The 15,413-nt window shown below is 38.6% G+C and overlaps 1 pseudogene; it reads right to left on the reverse strand.

The window, feature by feature from the left end:
* Positions 1-14,991: 14,991 nt before the first annotated feature.
* LOC138807543 (U6 spliceosomal RNA) lies at positions 14,992-15,091 on the reverse strand (annotated as a pseudogene).
* Between the last annotated feature and the right edge of the window lie 322 nt (positions 15,092-15,413).

A 15,413-nucleotide genomic window follows, 5' to 3' on the forward strand; every position in this document is an offset into this window, starting at 1 on the left:
AATCACCCCAATGACCTGCCCCAGAAATTTTAATCTTCCATTTTCTCTTATAAAATGGTTTAGTCAATGTTTCCCATAAATAGTAGATTAATTTTTGTGTCCATCCGTGACAGACATATATTAATTGCAGCATTTTTGTGGATGTCATAATCCATTAATGCATACCTCATATTTTGTAAACCTGTTTATCTGATAGACTCTCCATGAAATTCCAGCTTCTGACTATTATGAACTTTGCTGCTATTATTGGCATATGAGCTATTAGTTTTTTTCTTTTCAGTTCCTTTGGTTATGCAATGAGCAATGGAATTGCTGGGTAATGTGGTAATGCTATGTTATGTTAGAAGAATGTGTCATATTGTACCATAATTGCTATATCACTTTTCATCAGCACAGAAATGTACAAATGGTCAATAAAATGTATTTCAAATCTTCCACAGATGTGCCCAAAAGAATCTTTTTTTTTTTTTTTTTTTTACTTTTTACTTGTTTTGATTTAGGCCACGCAGGCCTGGATCTATGTAGCATTTTCTAGAACTGAAGTGAGAACAATACTAAATGCCACTGACCTAGCCTCCAAAAACATTTAATCTAGTAGCCATTTTTTCTAGAGATAAAATTTAGTGATTATATGCATTTTTACTCTTCTAAAATAAGGTTTTGAATTTTAAAATGACTTATATAAATGTAACACCTCTGTGTACCTTCTTTTTATTAAGAAGGAAAATTATATTTACAAAAAATAAAAAAGGACAAAAAAGCTTCTCAGCAGGAAAATACATTACAATCATAGTCTGATTCTGACCAAAGCACATACAATACAATACAAAAAATAATACAATAAGAGCTAATCTAAAGTAAAATGAAGAGTAAGGCCAGGGGCAGGGGTCAAGGGGTAGAGCACTAGGTTGCACAGCACCAGCCTCTGAATCAAAACCGCAGTACTGCCAAGGGATAAAATAAAGTATTGAAAGTTAAGTAAGCATGCAGATAAAATATGATGGACAACAAAGAGGGACACACCTGTAATCACAACACTTGGGAGACTAAGCAGTAGAATTATGAAGTTAAGATCAGATTTGGCTACATAATGAGACTGCATCTTAAATAACATAGAATAAATAAATCAAACAAAAATTTTAATGACTAGGTTGTAGTTTAAGTGTAATCAAAGTAGTTTTTGTATGCACAAAAATTACATACTTTGATAACCACAACATTCAGTTTACACTGCAGTACAAGGTGCCCCGTGGCTGGAATTCCTCCTGAGGAAATCTAAGGCAGTTGTTGCACTTGTATTCTTGGCTGGACTGTGGGTTTTGCTAGGCAAACAGTGTTTTGATCTCAATTCGTGGATCCCACTTACAACTCTTTTTTTTAGTACACCACCTACAAATCTCTCCCATCTCAATAACAGGGCCTTCTGGCTTTCAAGTGAAATTATCTTTGATATCTCTTAGGGTTCTTCTCCCCTTTGTCTGGAACTGCTCTGTTCCTGGGCCCACATTCAGCAGCTTATTCTGAGAAGATTTGTAACTATTTGCTAGCCAGCTCTATCCACTGCCATCTCCACCTCAAATTAGTCTTTAGTATCAGTATGATTCTGGTCAGATGATAGAGCCAGCCTGGGCTGGCTTTGAACCCTGATCCTCAGACCTCAGCCTCTTGGATAGCTAGGATCATAGGAGTGAGCCACTGGCACCCGGCCATCATTTCTTTCCTCCAGGAAAATTTAGGGGGGTGGAATAGCACAGCAGCACATACATTTGATAGCAACTGCCCCAGGGTGAACCAGATGCTCAGATAAAACCACTGACTTTGATATTGCCTTTGGTATCCAACAGAGTATTGTTGGAATTAAGGTCTCAGTGTGTGATTCTGTTCTGGTGTGGGTAGTGAACAGCACTTACAATTTGTGTGAAGAGCCTCTTGGTTTCATCCTCATATAGGCGGCAGGATTTTGAGATCCACCCCAGAAGGTATCCCCTACTGGCCAGTTCCATTGATGAGATATACATACTCTTCCTTCTCCATCACCTGGTACAACCTGATGGTGTGTTTGTGCCATACCTTCTTAAAAATGTCCACCTCATTCTTTAACTGATGACTGGAGGACTCTCGCTGTTAGGCCATGGTCGCAGGATCCCACCCCCCCACGCCCCTCAAGAAGACTACCGAGAGTCAGACTCTACAGCTGTTTTATTTAAATGGGCTACAGCTTGGGCCTAGTCCTACACTTTGACACAGCTGAGCCTAGGAGGAGACCCCCAAGCTAAGGATTTGCAGGTCTTATAAAGGCACACAATCAATCAGGTGTTTGGATTACCACCATGTGTTGCTTTGCTAGACAGAAACATGCAACAAGTGGTCACTGTCTCAAACTTTAACCTTTCATTTCCCCCCTACCCCTTGATTTATGGTCCTGAGCCACAATCTTGTGGCTCTGGCCCAAAACTAAACTTCAACAGCACTTGATCTTGAATGAGTATACCAATAACAATCAGCCCATTTTTATTTTCTTGAGGCGTATGCAGAGGGATTGGGTAGGATGCTTGGAGACTTCCCATGTTTCCCCATGGTCATCCAGGGAAAAGGGGTCAGCTGGTCTGGCATGGGAGCAGTGGATCCAAACAGCAATGCCATCCGCCTTAAGGGCAGTGGGTGTAGCCAGTAGCACCATGTAAGGTCCCTTCAATCGTGGCTCCTGAGATCGCAAGTTGTGCATTCGAACAAACACCTAGTCCCCTGGTTTAAACAAATGTGGGGTAGGAATAGAAGCAGAATCATATAATGCTCTAAGCTGGGGCCACATACTCTTATGCACCAGCTGTATATAGTCAAGCTTACACAGAAATTTAGTATCATCCAAATTAGCAAGCAATTAAAGACAAGCCGATAGGGTGAATTTCTTATTCTAAACAAGGCAAAAGGAAGGAGAGACACCCAGTCTGCACCAGTCTCCAAGGCCAATTTAGTTAAGGTCTCTTTTAGAGTCTGATTCATTCCTGCCCTGAACTCTGGGGTCTATAAGAACAGTGCAATTTCCAATCCGTCCCCAATGCCACAGCTATTTGCTGACTTACTTTTGAGACAAAGGCCGGTCCATTGTCTGATCCATTGGGGGATGGGAAGCCATACCTGGGTAGAGTTTCTTCCAGGATCTTCTTAGCCACGACGTTTGTGGTCTCATGCTTTGTTGGGTAGGCTTCAACCCATACTGAAAAAGGTGTCTACAAAAACTAGCAAATTTTTATATCCAAATTTTCCAGTTTTAATTTCTGTGAAGTCTACTTCCCAATACACACCTGGCCTATCTCCATGGAGGCAAGCTCCTTTTGTAACCGGCTGATTGGGGACATTGGTGAGCTGACAGGCTTTACAATTTTTAACAATGTCCTCAATGAGTTGGTTCCCTTGACTAATTTTTACTTCTGAGTGTCGGAGCAAGTCCTGCATTCTTCAGGTTCCCATGTGAGAGACCCGATGGATTCTCTTAAGAATCCCCTTGCCCAATCTTTTTGGCAAGGTAAGTTTCCCCTCACCAGTTTTCCACCAGTCTTTGTTTCCTTCTCTGCCCGGGGGTTTATAGGCCTTGGGAATTTTCTTTATCCACTCCAATTCTTCTCGGGAATACTGAGGCTCAGGAGGCAAAGCTTGTGGCCCTAGTTCTACTAGTGTCACTACTTCTGCTCTGGGCTGGAGGGATGCCTCCTTAGCTGCCTGATCAGCCAAGTTATTTCCTTTGGTTATTGAATCAGTTCCCTTTTGATAGTGAGGGCAGTGCATAATGGCAATATTTGCTGTTTCCCCTAAGGCCCAGATGAGGCTTAAAATTTCTTGTTTGTTTTTAATAGTCTTTCCCTCAGCTGTCAGCAGTCCCCTCTCTTGGTAAATGGCTCCATGGACATGCATGGTGGCAAAAGCATACCGACTGTCTGTGTAAATGTTTAGTCTCTTCCCTTTTCCCATTTGTAGGGCTTTTGTTAGTGCCACTAGCTCTGCTCTTTGGGCAGATGTTCCCTGGTGCAGTGCTTCTACCCACACTATTACAGTGTCCGTGGTGACTTTTGGGCCTGCGTACCTTTTTCCATCTCGAATGAAACTGCTGCCATCTGTGAACCTGGTATGCACAGCATGTGATAGTGGCGAGTCCAACAAATCTGTCATATTTTCCTTGGCCCAGTTTCTCTTTTCATGCTCCATTTTACGTTCCCTGTCCTTCCTTTCCTGACTTTGCTCCTCTGTTTCTCTTATTGTAAACCTTTTCTGCTGTGGCTACTAGATCCCTAATAGACTTTTCACCAAGGCTGTCTAGAGCCTGCAACTTTATGTCTGGTGCAGCTTGATCTATATAGGCAAACATAATCATCTGTGTCGACTCCTGGTCTCAAGTTCATATGGGGTATATTGACTAAAAGCTTCCATGAGACGCTCAAGATATGCTGCTGGACTTTCACTTACTCCCTGTCTTACATCATAAACCTTGGCCATATTAGTAGGTTGGCAAGCCGCTGCTTTGAGACCTGCCAACAGAGCTTGGTGGTAGATGAGGAGTCACTCCCTACCTTCAACTATATTGTAGTCCCATGTTGGTTGGATCTCAGGAAAATAGGCAGCGATCAGGGCAGGATATCCTTGATGGGCTCTCCTGTGGGGCCACGGATATGTTTCTGGGCCGCCTCTCAGATACGTTCTCTCTCTTCAGTGGTAAAAAGAACCTGTAAAAGCTGACTGCAATCATCCCAAGTGGGTTGATGAGTAAAGTGAATAGTTTCAAGCAAACGAATTAAATCCTGGTGTTTCTCAGTAAAGGGGGCATTTTGGATGCACCAATTTTATAGATCACTGGTAGAAAATGGACACTATTGGGTTGCTGTTGACCATTCACATCCACAGTACCTATGGCATGTAAGGAAAAATCAGCTGCATTGGATGGGGGGTGATCCCACTGCAGCGTTGAGTGACTGGCCCCTCAAAAACTTTAAGGGCAGGTGCCAAGTGTTCTATAGCTCCCTCCTCCTCTTGATAATTCTCAGGTTCTGCAAAAGGAACCTGGGAAGGGGAGCATGGGTGAGGAAACATTTCTTCTTCCAAGTTATCTCCCTGAAAAACCAGGGGGTACACTTTCTTTTCCTCTTTCTTAGTTTCTTTTTGTAAGTCTAGGAGGCTAGATGGAGTGTTGCCCATGGTTTCCAGTCCTGTCAGTCATAAAGTCCAAAAAACAATAAACAGCAAAAACAAAACACATGCAGGCCTGACAGTTACAAAAAAAAAAAGCTTACAAAGTGGAGATCTCCCAAATTGGTCTGCTGACTCCTGTCATGGCGGGGTTCCATACCCATGCCCCACAGCAGAAGAAGCAGTCCCATGGTGGGCGAGTTGGGCCTCTGTTAGGAGGCTCTCTTGGTCAGTTCCGGCCCAACACCAAACCAATCCTCACCCCACAATTCACATGCCAAGGTTCCAAGGACCCCCCCGCCCCACAGCGGGGTTCCAAGGACCCCGCCCCACACAGTGGGCTTCCAAGGACCCCTGCTCCACACAGCAGGGTTACCCCCTCCCCAGAAGAGGATCTGGGATGTCTCCCAGTTCCTCCAGGGTTGTCGTGCAAGTGGGTCCACTTTGACAAACCTTTACAAATTTGAGGGGATATCCTCACAAGGGAAAATGAAAGTAAAACAGACAAATGAGAGGACAAGACAAATTAACAAAGACAGCCCTGTTTTACCTTTGGAGTCTGAGGTCTCGGGGGTCTTTGGGGGTTATCCGAGATGAACCCCACTAATATGTTATGCCATGGTTGCAGGACACTCCCAGCAAAAAAACCACCGAGAGTCAGACTCTACAGCTTTTTTTATTTAAATGGGCTGCAGCTTGGGCCTTGTCCTACACTGCTACACAGTGGAGCCTAGGAGGAGAGCCCCTAGCTAGGGATTTGCAGGTCTTATAAAGGCACACAATCAACCAGATGTTTGGATTACCACCACGTGTTGCTTTGCTAGACAGGAACAAGCAACAAGTGGTCACCTTTCATCCCTTCAGGAGTATTTTAACTGCCACTTCCATGTGTGTGAGGTGTGGATGGCCAGCTTCACTTGTCTATTGGTATCATGGTCGATGACCTCTTTCATCTGGTATTGATTGATGATCTCTTCATTCAAGAATATGGAGGATGATTCTTTGTATTCTTCCATTCTTCTGCTATGATGGTGGGTAGCAAGTCTACCTAAAATCAACTAAATAAAATAATGGAAACCCAGAAAAAAAAAAAAGAAATAGCAAAACCAAACGACAACTCATCCCCCCAAAATCAGAAAAATAATGAATTTTGTTTGAATCAGTCCAGCGTTTCACCAATCAAGAGCTCCTAGATGTGTTAACTGACATAGGTTGGAGCACAGTGGCTTCCTATATACCCTGCATGACCTCTCAAAACGGAGCTATCACAGCCCATCATAGTGACATCATAGAAGAAATGGACCAATCAGAGTCTGGGCCAGTGAAGTCAGAGAAAATGGAGCAATCATAGCTTGCCAGCATTGATACTCTAGCCCATAAGCTTCAAAGACTGTTGCTAAGGACTCCATGTGGGCTTGAGGTTGCTCTGGTCATTGTTATGCCATTCCTGAAACTACTAGGACAGTGGTCAAAGTCCTCTGATCTTGTAGAGGACTCCTGAATCTCATAAATTGCTTCTGTGGAGACACTGTCCAATAGCCTCCATTCTTGATGGCCACCTTATCCTATATTTGTTCCAGCAATGACATGGCAAGAAGATCTCCGTCCTTCTCAAGGACAGCTCTCCTACAACTTGCTCCTGAGGGGACAAGGTCCAGGCTGTCTTTTTAAAAAAATTTTTTTTTGGTCGTGGGGCTTGAACTCTGGGCCTGGGCGCTGTCCCTCAGCTCTTCAGCTCAAGGCGAGCGCTCTACCACTTGAGCTACAGCGCCATTTCCGGTTTTCTGGTGGCTTATTGGAGATAGGAGTCTCACGGTCTCTCCTGCCCTGGCTGGCTTTGAACCGCGATCCTCAGATCTCAGCCTCCTGAGTAGCTAGGATTACAGGCGTGAGCCACCAGCACCCAGCCCAGGCTGTCTTTGAGCCACAATCCTCACAATTCACTTTCCGGAGTAGGTAAGGTTATATGCCTGAGCTATCGTTAGTTACTTAGCTCATTTCTCACATTTGGGGGAAGTATATATATTTGTTAGAAAGGTTGGTATTAGATATGTCCTTTTAACACCTTAAATTTGTTGCTCTTGATGTCTAATTGTTAATCTAGTGTCTGATTAGTAATTTGTCATAATATGATTGAAGATCCTTTGTGTGATGAGTTGTGTCTCTGTGCTTTGGGAGGTTTCCTGTCTTTGACTGTTTAATTAGAATGTGTCTTAGTGTGGACCTGTGTAATTATGTTAATTGTCTTCTTTAAGCTGCTAGATTCCTGCATAGAAGGGTTCATGCTTTCAATCAAATTTGGGAAGGTTTTGGTCATTATTCCTTCAAATACTATGTATTTCTTTTTTTTAATCACTGTATGTTATACATTGTACATAAAATACATATTCACATTGTATATTTGAATATACATATATATGCCTACATATTTATATTATATATACATTTATATACATATATTTTTTCACATAACTTCCACTTTTGTGATTGTTTATGGTAGGAAGTCTAGATTGATCTCAGCTACTCCATCAGAGTTAGACTTAGGAGTTTTTATTTCTTGGTGAAAATATGCATTTCTCGGCAAGGATATCGAAACCAGTACAAATCAGAGGTAGCCTTGAGTTCTATCTCTCTCTCTCTCTCCATCTCTCTCTCTCTCTCTCTCTCTCCCTCTTTCTGATTTCCTGCCTCTGTCAGCTCTCTGAGCACAGGACCATTGCTTACCAAGTTGTTTTAGTGTGTGCTGTGATCTACTAGTGTGTGCACTGCCATGTTCTGCTTCAAATGTCACCATGCTACACCTGGAAGAGGAGCTTCTCCAAAGTCAGCGTGCATGGGTGTGCCTGCCTCTTTCTTCAGGTCGGAGTCTCCATAGCTACTAGGGTGGCCTTAGTAGATGCCCATGTGCCAGGACTGCTGACTGCTGACTGTGGGCTACTCAAGCACAGCCTCTTTATTTACCCAAGTCAGAAGTCTGTGTTGGATCCTTGGGACACTGGCCTATTGATGACTATACTAGGAGCAAGGCTGTGGGTTGCAGGAGCCTCAATGTGGCCTGACATCTGGGGAAGAGAAAGAATAGGTCAACTCTAAAGGGAAAAAGAATGAAGATGGAAAAGAAGCAGTAAATCCTTTATCAATTAAAAACACAAGAGTTTGGAACTGGAAAAGCAGTGGAAATATTCTAAATAATAAAAATTGCTAACATGGATAGAAGATGGATCACATTTTGTCATATATAATTTTGAAAAAAAAACTTACTAGGAATGAAAATTTAAAAGTCAAAATTAAAACACTATTTGGATTATAACTAGACAGTATAGCTCAGTGGTAAAACATTGGCCAAGCATATGTGAAGCAACGGTGTGATCTCCTAAGCATTACAAAGTACACACAAAGCACACACACAAAAACCACATGAACACACACACACACACACACACACACACACACACCACATACACACATTTGGAATATTGATATTATCATATTAAACAGAGGAAATTATCACAAATAGAAAATGTAGGTTAATATATGAAATAAGAATATTTCTCGTACTATCTAAATGTTTAGTAGAAATAAAATAATCACAATACACTTGGATTCTTATAGATTAAGTAAACTGAAAATTAAGCAATAGAAGACATGAGAACCTTTTCAAATAAGTTTTAAATAATAAACATTTTGAAACATGTATCCTTTTATTTTGACAAAAAATTGATGTTAGTGGTGTTTTAACTCAAGATTTAGAATATTATAACCAGGTGCTCTATATCTCGCTAGGGGTGGCTATATCTCTAATCATTTCACTCTGAATATTTTTATAATAAGGTATTATAGTTGCTCTGTCTCTCCCGAATTACAAACCCTATTTACACTTCCCACCGTAGCTAGAAAATAGCAGCCACAAATCTCCATGCCCAGCTCAAACTTTTTTTTTTAATTTAAGTACAAATATTTCCAAAAAGTCACCAGGTAATGTAACTTTTCTTAATAAAGTATGTGCTTCTTGAAAATACAGCATTTGTTACCTGGACAAATATGTTTATAACTATAAGAAATAAATTTATTTAAATTTACCAACCGTATAAAAATTCAAAAAATAATTTTAAATATTCACATCATAAATATTTTAAAAGCAAAATATATGTGTCTGAATAATTTACATGTGAAAAAACAAAGAAATTATATTAACTAAACCTACAACTCTGAAAAAAGAATTACCCTAAAGAAACAAAAGAAAATATTTAAGTTCAAAATTTGAAATTTAGAAAATAAAATGAAGTGTACTCTTTAGATGACTTAAGTAACTGTAAACCCTCTGCATATAAATTTTCTTATAAAAATGCATGAACAAAGAAAGAAAAAGTACCAATTGATTAATAGCAACAGCAAAAGAATCAGTAGTTCTTTTTTTGAGCATACAAAAAATCGATGGAAGAGATAACAATGTTCCTTCTATAAGAAATGTACTTATTTATGTAACTGTAACCCCTCTGTACATTACCTTTACAATAAAATTAAATTGAAATTAAAAATAAACCAAACAATATACGAATTAAGGATTCATATAAACCATTGGTTAAAAACTTTGTAAAAAACTGCACTAAGTACCCAAGGAATATATTTTGATGATGCTACTTTAATAATTAAACTTCAGTAGAGAAGCAAAAAGTGTAAAAACTGTTACAAAGTAATAAATCAGAATATGTTACTATTCATAATAATCATAAGCTGAATTTATAGTGATAGTCAAATATGTAAGAAATGAGACAATTTGCCATACATTTGCACTTAATAAGTGAGAAAGAATTTTCTAGGTCTTTTAAAATATATCTTAAGTTTAATAAAGAACCTATTCTGTCACATCATATGATAATCAGATAAAGCTGATATTAGAGCAAAGAACAGATTCTACTAAGTTTTTGTATGTTAATGTATATACTTATTTTGGTTGTGGGAAATTGTGGGGATTTCGACTTGAGTTATTGCTCTTGCTAGGCAGGCGTCATATCAGTGGTTAATTTTAGGATAGGGGTTCCCTTTCCACAAGAACATGCACCTGATCTGTCATTTTAGCCTTCCCATCATCAATGGCATCAGAGTTGCATACCAACTTGTCTAGCTTCCTACCTTGGCTGGCCTGGATTCCGCAGTTCTTCCATTCTTAGCCTGTAGATAGTGCAGTGTGGTGGAAATGATCCAATGCACCCAGCTATAGATTGAGAAGGAGGTCCACTAAACTTTTGGCCTGGTTCTATTCTCAAGCCTCCTCAGTAGTTAAAAGTAGAGGTGGAAGCCCCTGGTGCCAAGCAGTAAGAGTATTTTTTAAAGTAACTAGACATATACATGACTTACGCTTGTGATTACCTCAGGAAAAGAATAAAAGAGCAGTGAAGCATAGAGGACAGACAGAATTTTAACTAGCTACTCAGAGGCTGAATCAGCTTAGGTAGCTACTCAAGAGGCTGAGATCTGAAGGCCACTGTTCAAAGCTAGTCAAATCATGAAAATACATGCGATTATCTCTAAAAAACCAAAAGTGGAACAGTGGCTCAAGTGGTAGAACACTACCTTTGGGCACAGAAGGTTAAGAATAATGCCTACTCAGTATCAAGCCTCAAGAATAATGAATGTATGCATGAGCACACACACACACACACACACACACACACACACAAATGAATATTTCAATGTGAAGTTCTTTAATTTTAACCTTGCTGTACTTTATTTCCCTGTATTAGTTCACAAATTAACAAAATCAGCTAAGCACCTATTTACATACAACTCATGTTTCTCTAAAGTCTACCCTCTCTTTGGAAGTCTGCTTTTATTTGACCCAAAAGTAAATTATTCAGGAAGTCAATTCATCTCTCTCAAGTCTGTTGTATTAGATGATTTTTAGGTTCCTCCTAGGAAAATGATTTTGTGTAATCCTGCATCAAGCAGCATATTTCTTTCACGAGAAGGGAAGACCCTGTCAAACAATTAATAATAGGTTTTTCTCCACCTGGCGAGCATCTGTAGTTTACTAACTTCATAAAATTCATGATCTGTCTGTGTATGCCAAAGACTGCTGTGCAAATAAAAAGATCCTTCTCAGAACTTAGCATTTGTATACTATTCACAGGTATGAGGTGTTTAAATATTACTGAAATTTCTTTGGAATAAATAATATTCATCTTGACTATCTTGAGAAAGAAGAATTGGTTTCTCAGCACTTTAGGTAAGAACATGAGTGAAAGAAACAAAAGGAAAAGTGAAGAACAATAATCCATATATTCAAATCAAACAAAACAACCCAAGAAAACACAAATTAATTCAGTACTCAAGAACCTGCAGAAAATGCAAATAAAAAAAAAACTATGACAAGCTTATGAATATCCTGACTACATGGGAGTGAACTGTTGTAAGGATAGTGCTTAAAACCCAGACTGGACAGAAAGATCTGTACACAATGCCATGCACCTGTTATTTTAAATTCCAGGAAGAATAACATAAAGTGTACTGAGCCCAAAATCAGATACAAGTAGGAAGCCAGATTCTATCTGAAAAATAATCAGGATAATTTAAGTCTGAGGACATGACAAAGTGTTAAGAACAACCATTTTGGGGGCACAAGACACTCAATTCAAACTTTAATATTATGGGTATTAAAGAAAAAACTATGATTTTAAATAATTGGAATAAATGTAAGATTTGAGTATTTGAGTGGAGAAAAATCCATGAGAGAGATAGAATGAACCCACATTGCAATACTTTCTACTTAAGTGATAATGTTTTGTGGTACTTCAGACAAAACAGTTACCTTGCAAATGGGTATGGATGTGCACTTGGGTGACGGAAATACTCTACTTACACAGGGGTAAATTAAATAGATTTTTTGGGATAGATTGCACTTCTTGAACTAAGAGCCTAGGTGATGTCCCTGAGCTTTTTCTCTCAAGGCTACCACGCTACCACTTTCAGCCACAGTTCCAATTCTGATTTTCTGTCGATTGTTTGGAGATAAGAGGCTCATGGACTTTCCTGCCCAAGATGGCTTTAAACCACAATCGTCAGATCTCAGCCTCCTGAGTAACCAGGATTCCAGCCATGAGCCATCAATGATTTTAATAATTTAGTAAATTGTGCAGTTCCAGAAGTTATATATTATCTTTATAACCTGTGTAATATATGTGTGTATGTATATATCAATGCATACGGATAGAAATATTTAACATATTTTTGTATCTACAATAGATTTGTGAAATAATCCTTCATTATAAAATAAAATGGTAGCCGGGCGCCGGTGGCTCATGCCTGTAACCCTAGCTACTCAGGAGGCTGAGATCTGAGATCTGAGGATTGCAAGTTAAAGCAGACAGGAAAGGAAAGTCCGAGAGATTCCTTTTTTTTTTTTTTTTTTTTTTTTTTTGAGTCCGGTCGTGGGGCCTGAACTCTGGGCCTGGGCGCTGTCCCTCAGCTCTTCAGCTCAAGGCTAGCGCTCTACCACTTGAGCCACAGTGCCACTTCCGGCTTTTTTCTGTTTGCTTATGTGGTGCTGAGGAATCAAACCCAGGGCCTTGAGAATGCAAGGCAAGCGCTCTACCACTGAGCCACCTTCCCAGCCCAGTCCGAGAGATTCTTATCTCCAATAAACCACTCAAAAACCGGAAGTGGCACTGTGGCCCAAGTGGTGGAGTGCTCGCCTTGAGCTGAAGAGCTGAGGGAGAGCACCCAGGCCCAAGCTCAAGCCCCACGACAGACGAAAAATAAATAAATAAAAATAAAATTAAATGGAAACAAAAGTTAATAAGGAGCAAAACACAGGGAATTGTCACACGTTTCTTGTTGTTCAATATAATATGAATTGTGAGAATCAGTTTGGCAAAATCATCTCTACTTTAACAAAATGGATAATAACTATTAAATCCAATTCATCTATTTGCCCTTGTTGTGCATCTTCACACATGAGTGTCAAAATCAAACCACAGTTTCTGCCTTTGCATTTAACTCACTTGTTATAAGTTAGAGGATAGATGAAGTAATCAAATAAAGATTAAAATAATAGTAAGTGAGGCTATGAGTTAGAGCTGAAAATGATTTTAAATATGATAATAGCTAATTAAATTGCATATTTCTTACCTTTACACTATTGTCATGTCCCTCATTCCCACATTAGAAAAGTTCATAGAAAGTTCTCACTAAACGCATTATCCTGCCCATGTAATTGTAACTCCTCTGTACAGTATGTTCACAAATAAAATTAAATTAAATTAAAATAAATAAATAAAATATAAATAACCAAAAAAAAGAAAGTTCTCACTAAATAATATGTACAATTATGAAAAACACTATTGAAAAAATATGGGCACCATGTGGTTTTAGCTTATTGTGACCTGTAGGGGGTAGTGTGTTTTTGAGGATTTGCAATACGTTCTAATGGAGATGAAGAGAGGGATGTGCTTATTCTGGAAAACTGCCTAGAAGATTGTTCCCAGAAAGATAGTGATGAATTCTTCCAAAAGGTTACAGTAAAATCACTTTCACAACCATGTTCACTGCTGCACTATTCACTGTAGAAAACTTATGGAAACAGCCCAGATGCCCTTTGGCAGAGGGATGGTTAGAGAAAGTGTGGCACATATACACAATTGTATTGCACCCATCCATTATGAAGACTGTTACATTATTTGCAAAGAAATGGATAGATCTAAAAATATGTTAAGTAAACTAAGTCAGAGACACACACACACAAAGGACCCATGTTCTGTCTTATATTTGGAAGATAGAACTTTATACAAGTTTTCACAACAATATCAACCAAAGCAATCTATTTGCAGAGAATTTAAAAGGTGTATTTTCTTATAAAATTGAATTTTTAATCCAACAAAATGAATACCAGGAAACTATCACTTAAGATATGAGGGGAATTCAAAGGGAAGGATTAAAAAGAGTTATGGAGGAAAAGAGTGAAGGCATAATATTCAATACAGATAGTATGACAGTAGAAAAAATTAAAGTGGGGTGATATTTGGAAGGGTGTGGTGAAGTTATGTAAAGATCCATTGTACTTAAAAACTGATTTGTTGAATGGAAATTCCCTTGTACAATTATTTAAGATAATAAAAATATAATTAAAAACAATGGAGACACTTTATCTTAAACTGTGTTCTCTTAAGCCATGAGTCAATATAATAGTTTCCTCCTTAGAAATGTTCTTTGCAGGTATTTTCCTCACAGTAACAGAAAAGTGATCAACACAATGCATATCAATACATTACATTGCACATCATAAAGAGACACACTATAAATTCTATTTCCATCTCTTTTAAAAATAAAATTGTTTGCTCTATAAATTGATCAGAGGCATGGATTTTGTGGCTAGTTAGTTCATTGCACATGTCTCTCTTCCTCTCTCTCTTTCATGGTTCTCATAGATAATATGATTGCTCCATAATTATCCTAAATTATTTTGCTTTTATATTTTTGGTTGCATCATTTCACTTTCTGCTCTGCCATTTCCCAAATCATTTACATAGAAGGTATTATTTCCTATTTTCTCATTCCTAGAATAAGCTGTACATGAAGACACCATTGGTCCTCATTTTCAGTCTGTACCTTTTAATACACAGGAAAATCTTTCCTCTGCTTTCTATCAGTTCTCTACTCTCCAGTTAGAATAATTTAGAATAGTAAAAATGGAAAAGAGAAAATAAATCATTGTGAAAAAACTAACTTTTAATTATATGAATTGCATGTGTTGTTACACTTGTATTTTTGTAATCAACTTTTTAATAACTGTTTTTCATTTCTTGCATCTGAAGGATGAAAAATATGGAATACTTCGCATATTTTCATATCATCCCGGTCCAAGTGGCATGTTAATCTCTATATTGTTGTAATTTATGTATACGTGCTGCCGAAGCATGTAGTATCCTGTAAATTTAAGTAGTTAATGATGTAATCTTTATACAGGCATATATCCTTGGTTGCCTATTTGTAACAAGGAAACCTTATTGTTACTAACAATGCTATTTATCTTATTTCTCTGAAATTCTGTGTATAGTGGAAAAAACATATTGTTCGGTAGATTGCTCACACTTGCAATTATTTGCCAATGACTATTTTAAGTCTTTTTCATTTTAAATTTCATCATATTTTGTAGCCTTTATAGCTTGGTTCAAAGATATGGCTTTTCAAGTACTTATTTATCAACTGAGTTAACTTTGTGGAGCTAGTGGATTCAAAAT

Source organism: Dipodomys merriami, unplaced genomic scaffold, assembly GCF_024711535.1.
Source record: "Dipodomys merriami isolate MVZ:Mamm:240054 unplaced genomic scaffold, mDipMer1.0.p SCAF_101, whole genome shotgun sequence".
Lineage (NCBI taxonomy): Eukaryota > Metazoa > Chordata > Mammalia > Rodentia > Heteromyidae > Dipodomys > Dipodomys merriami.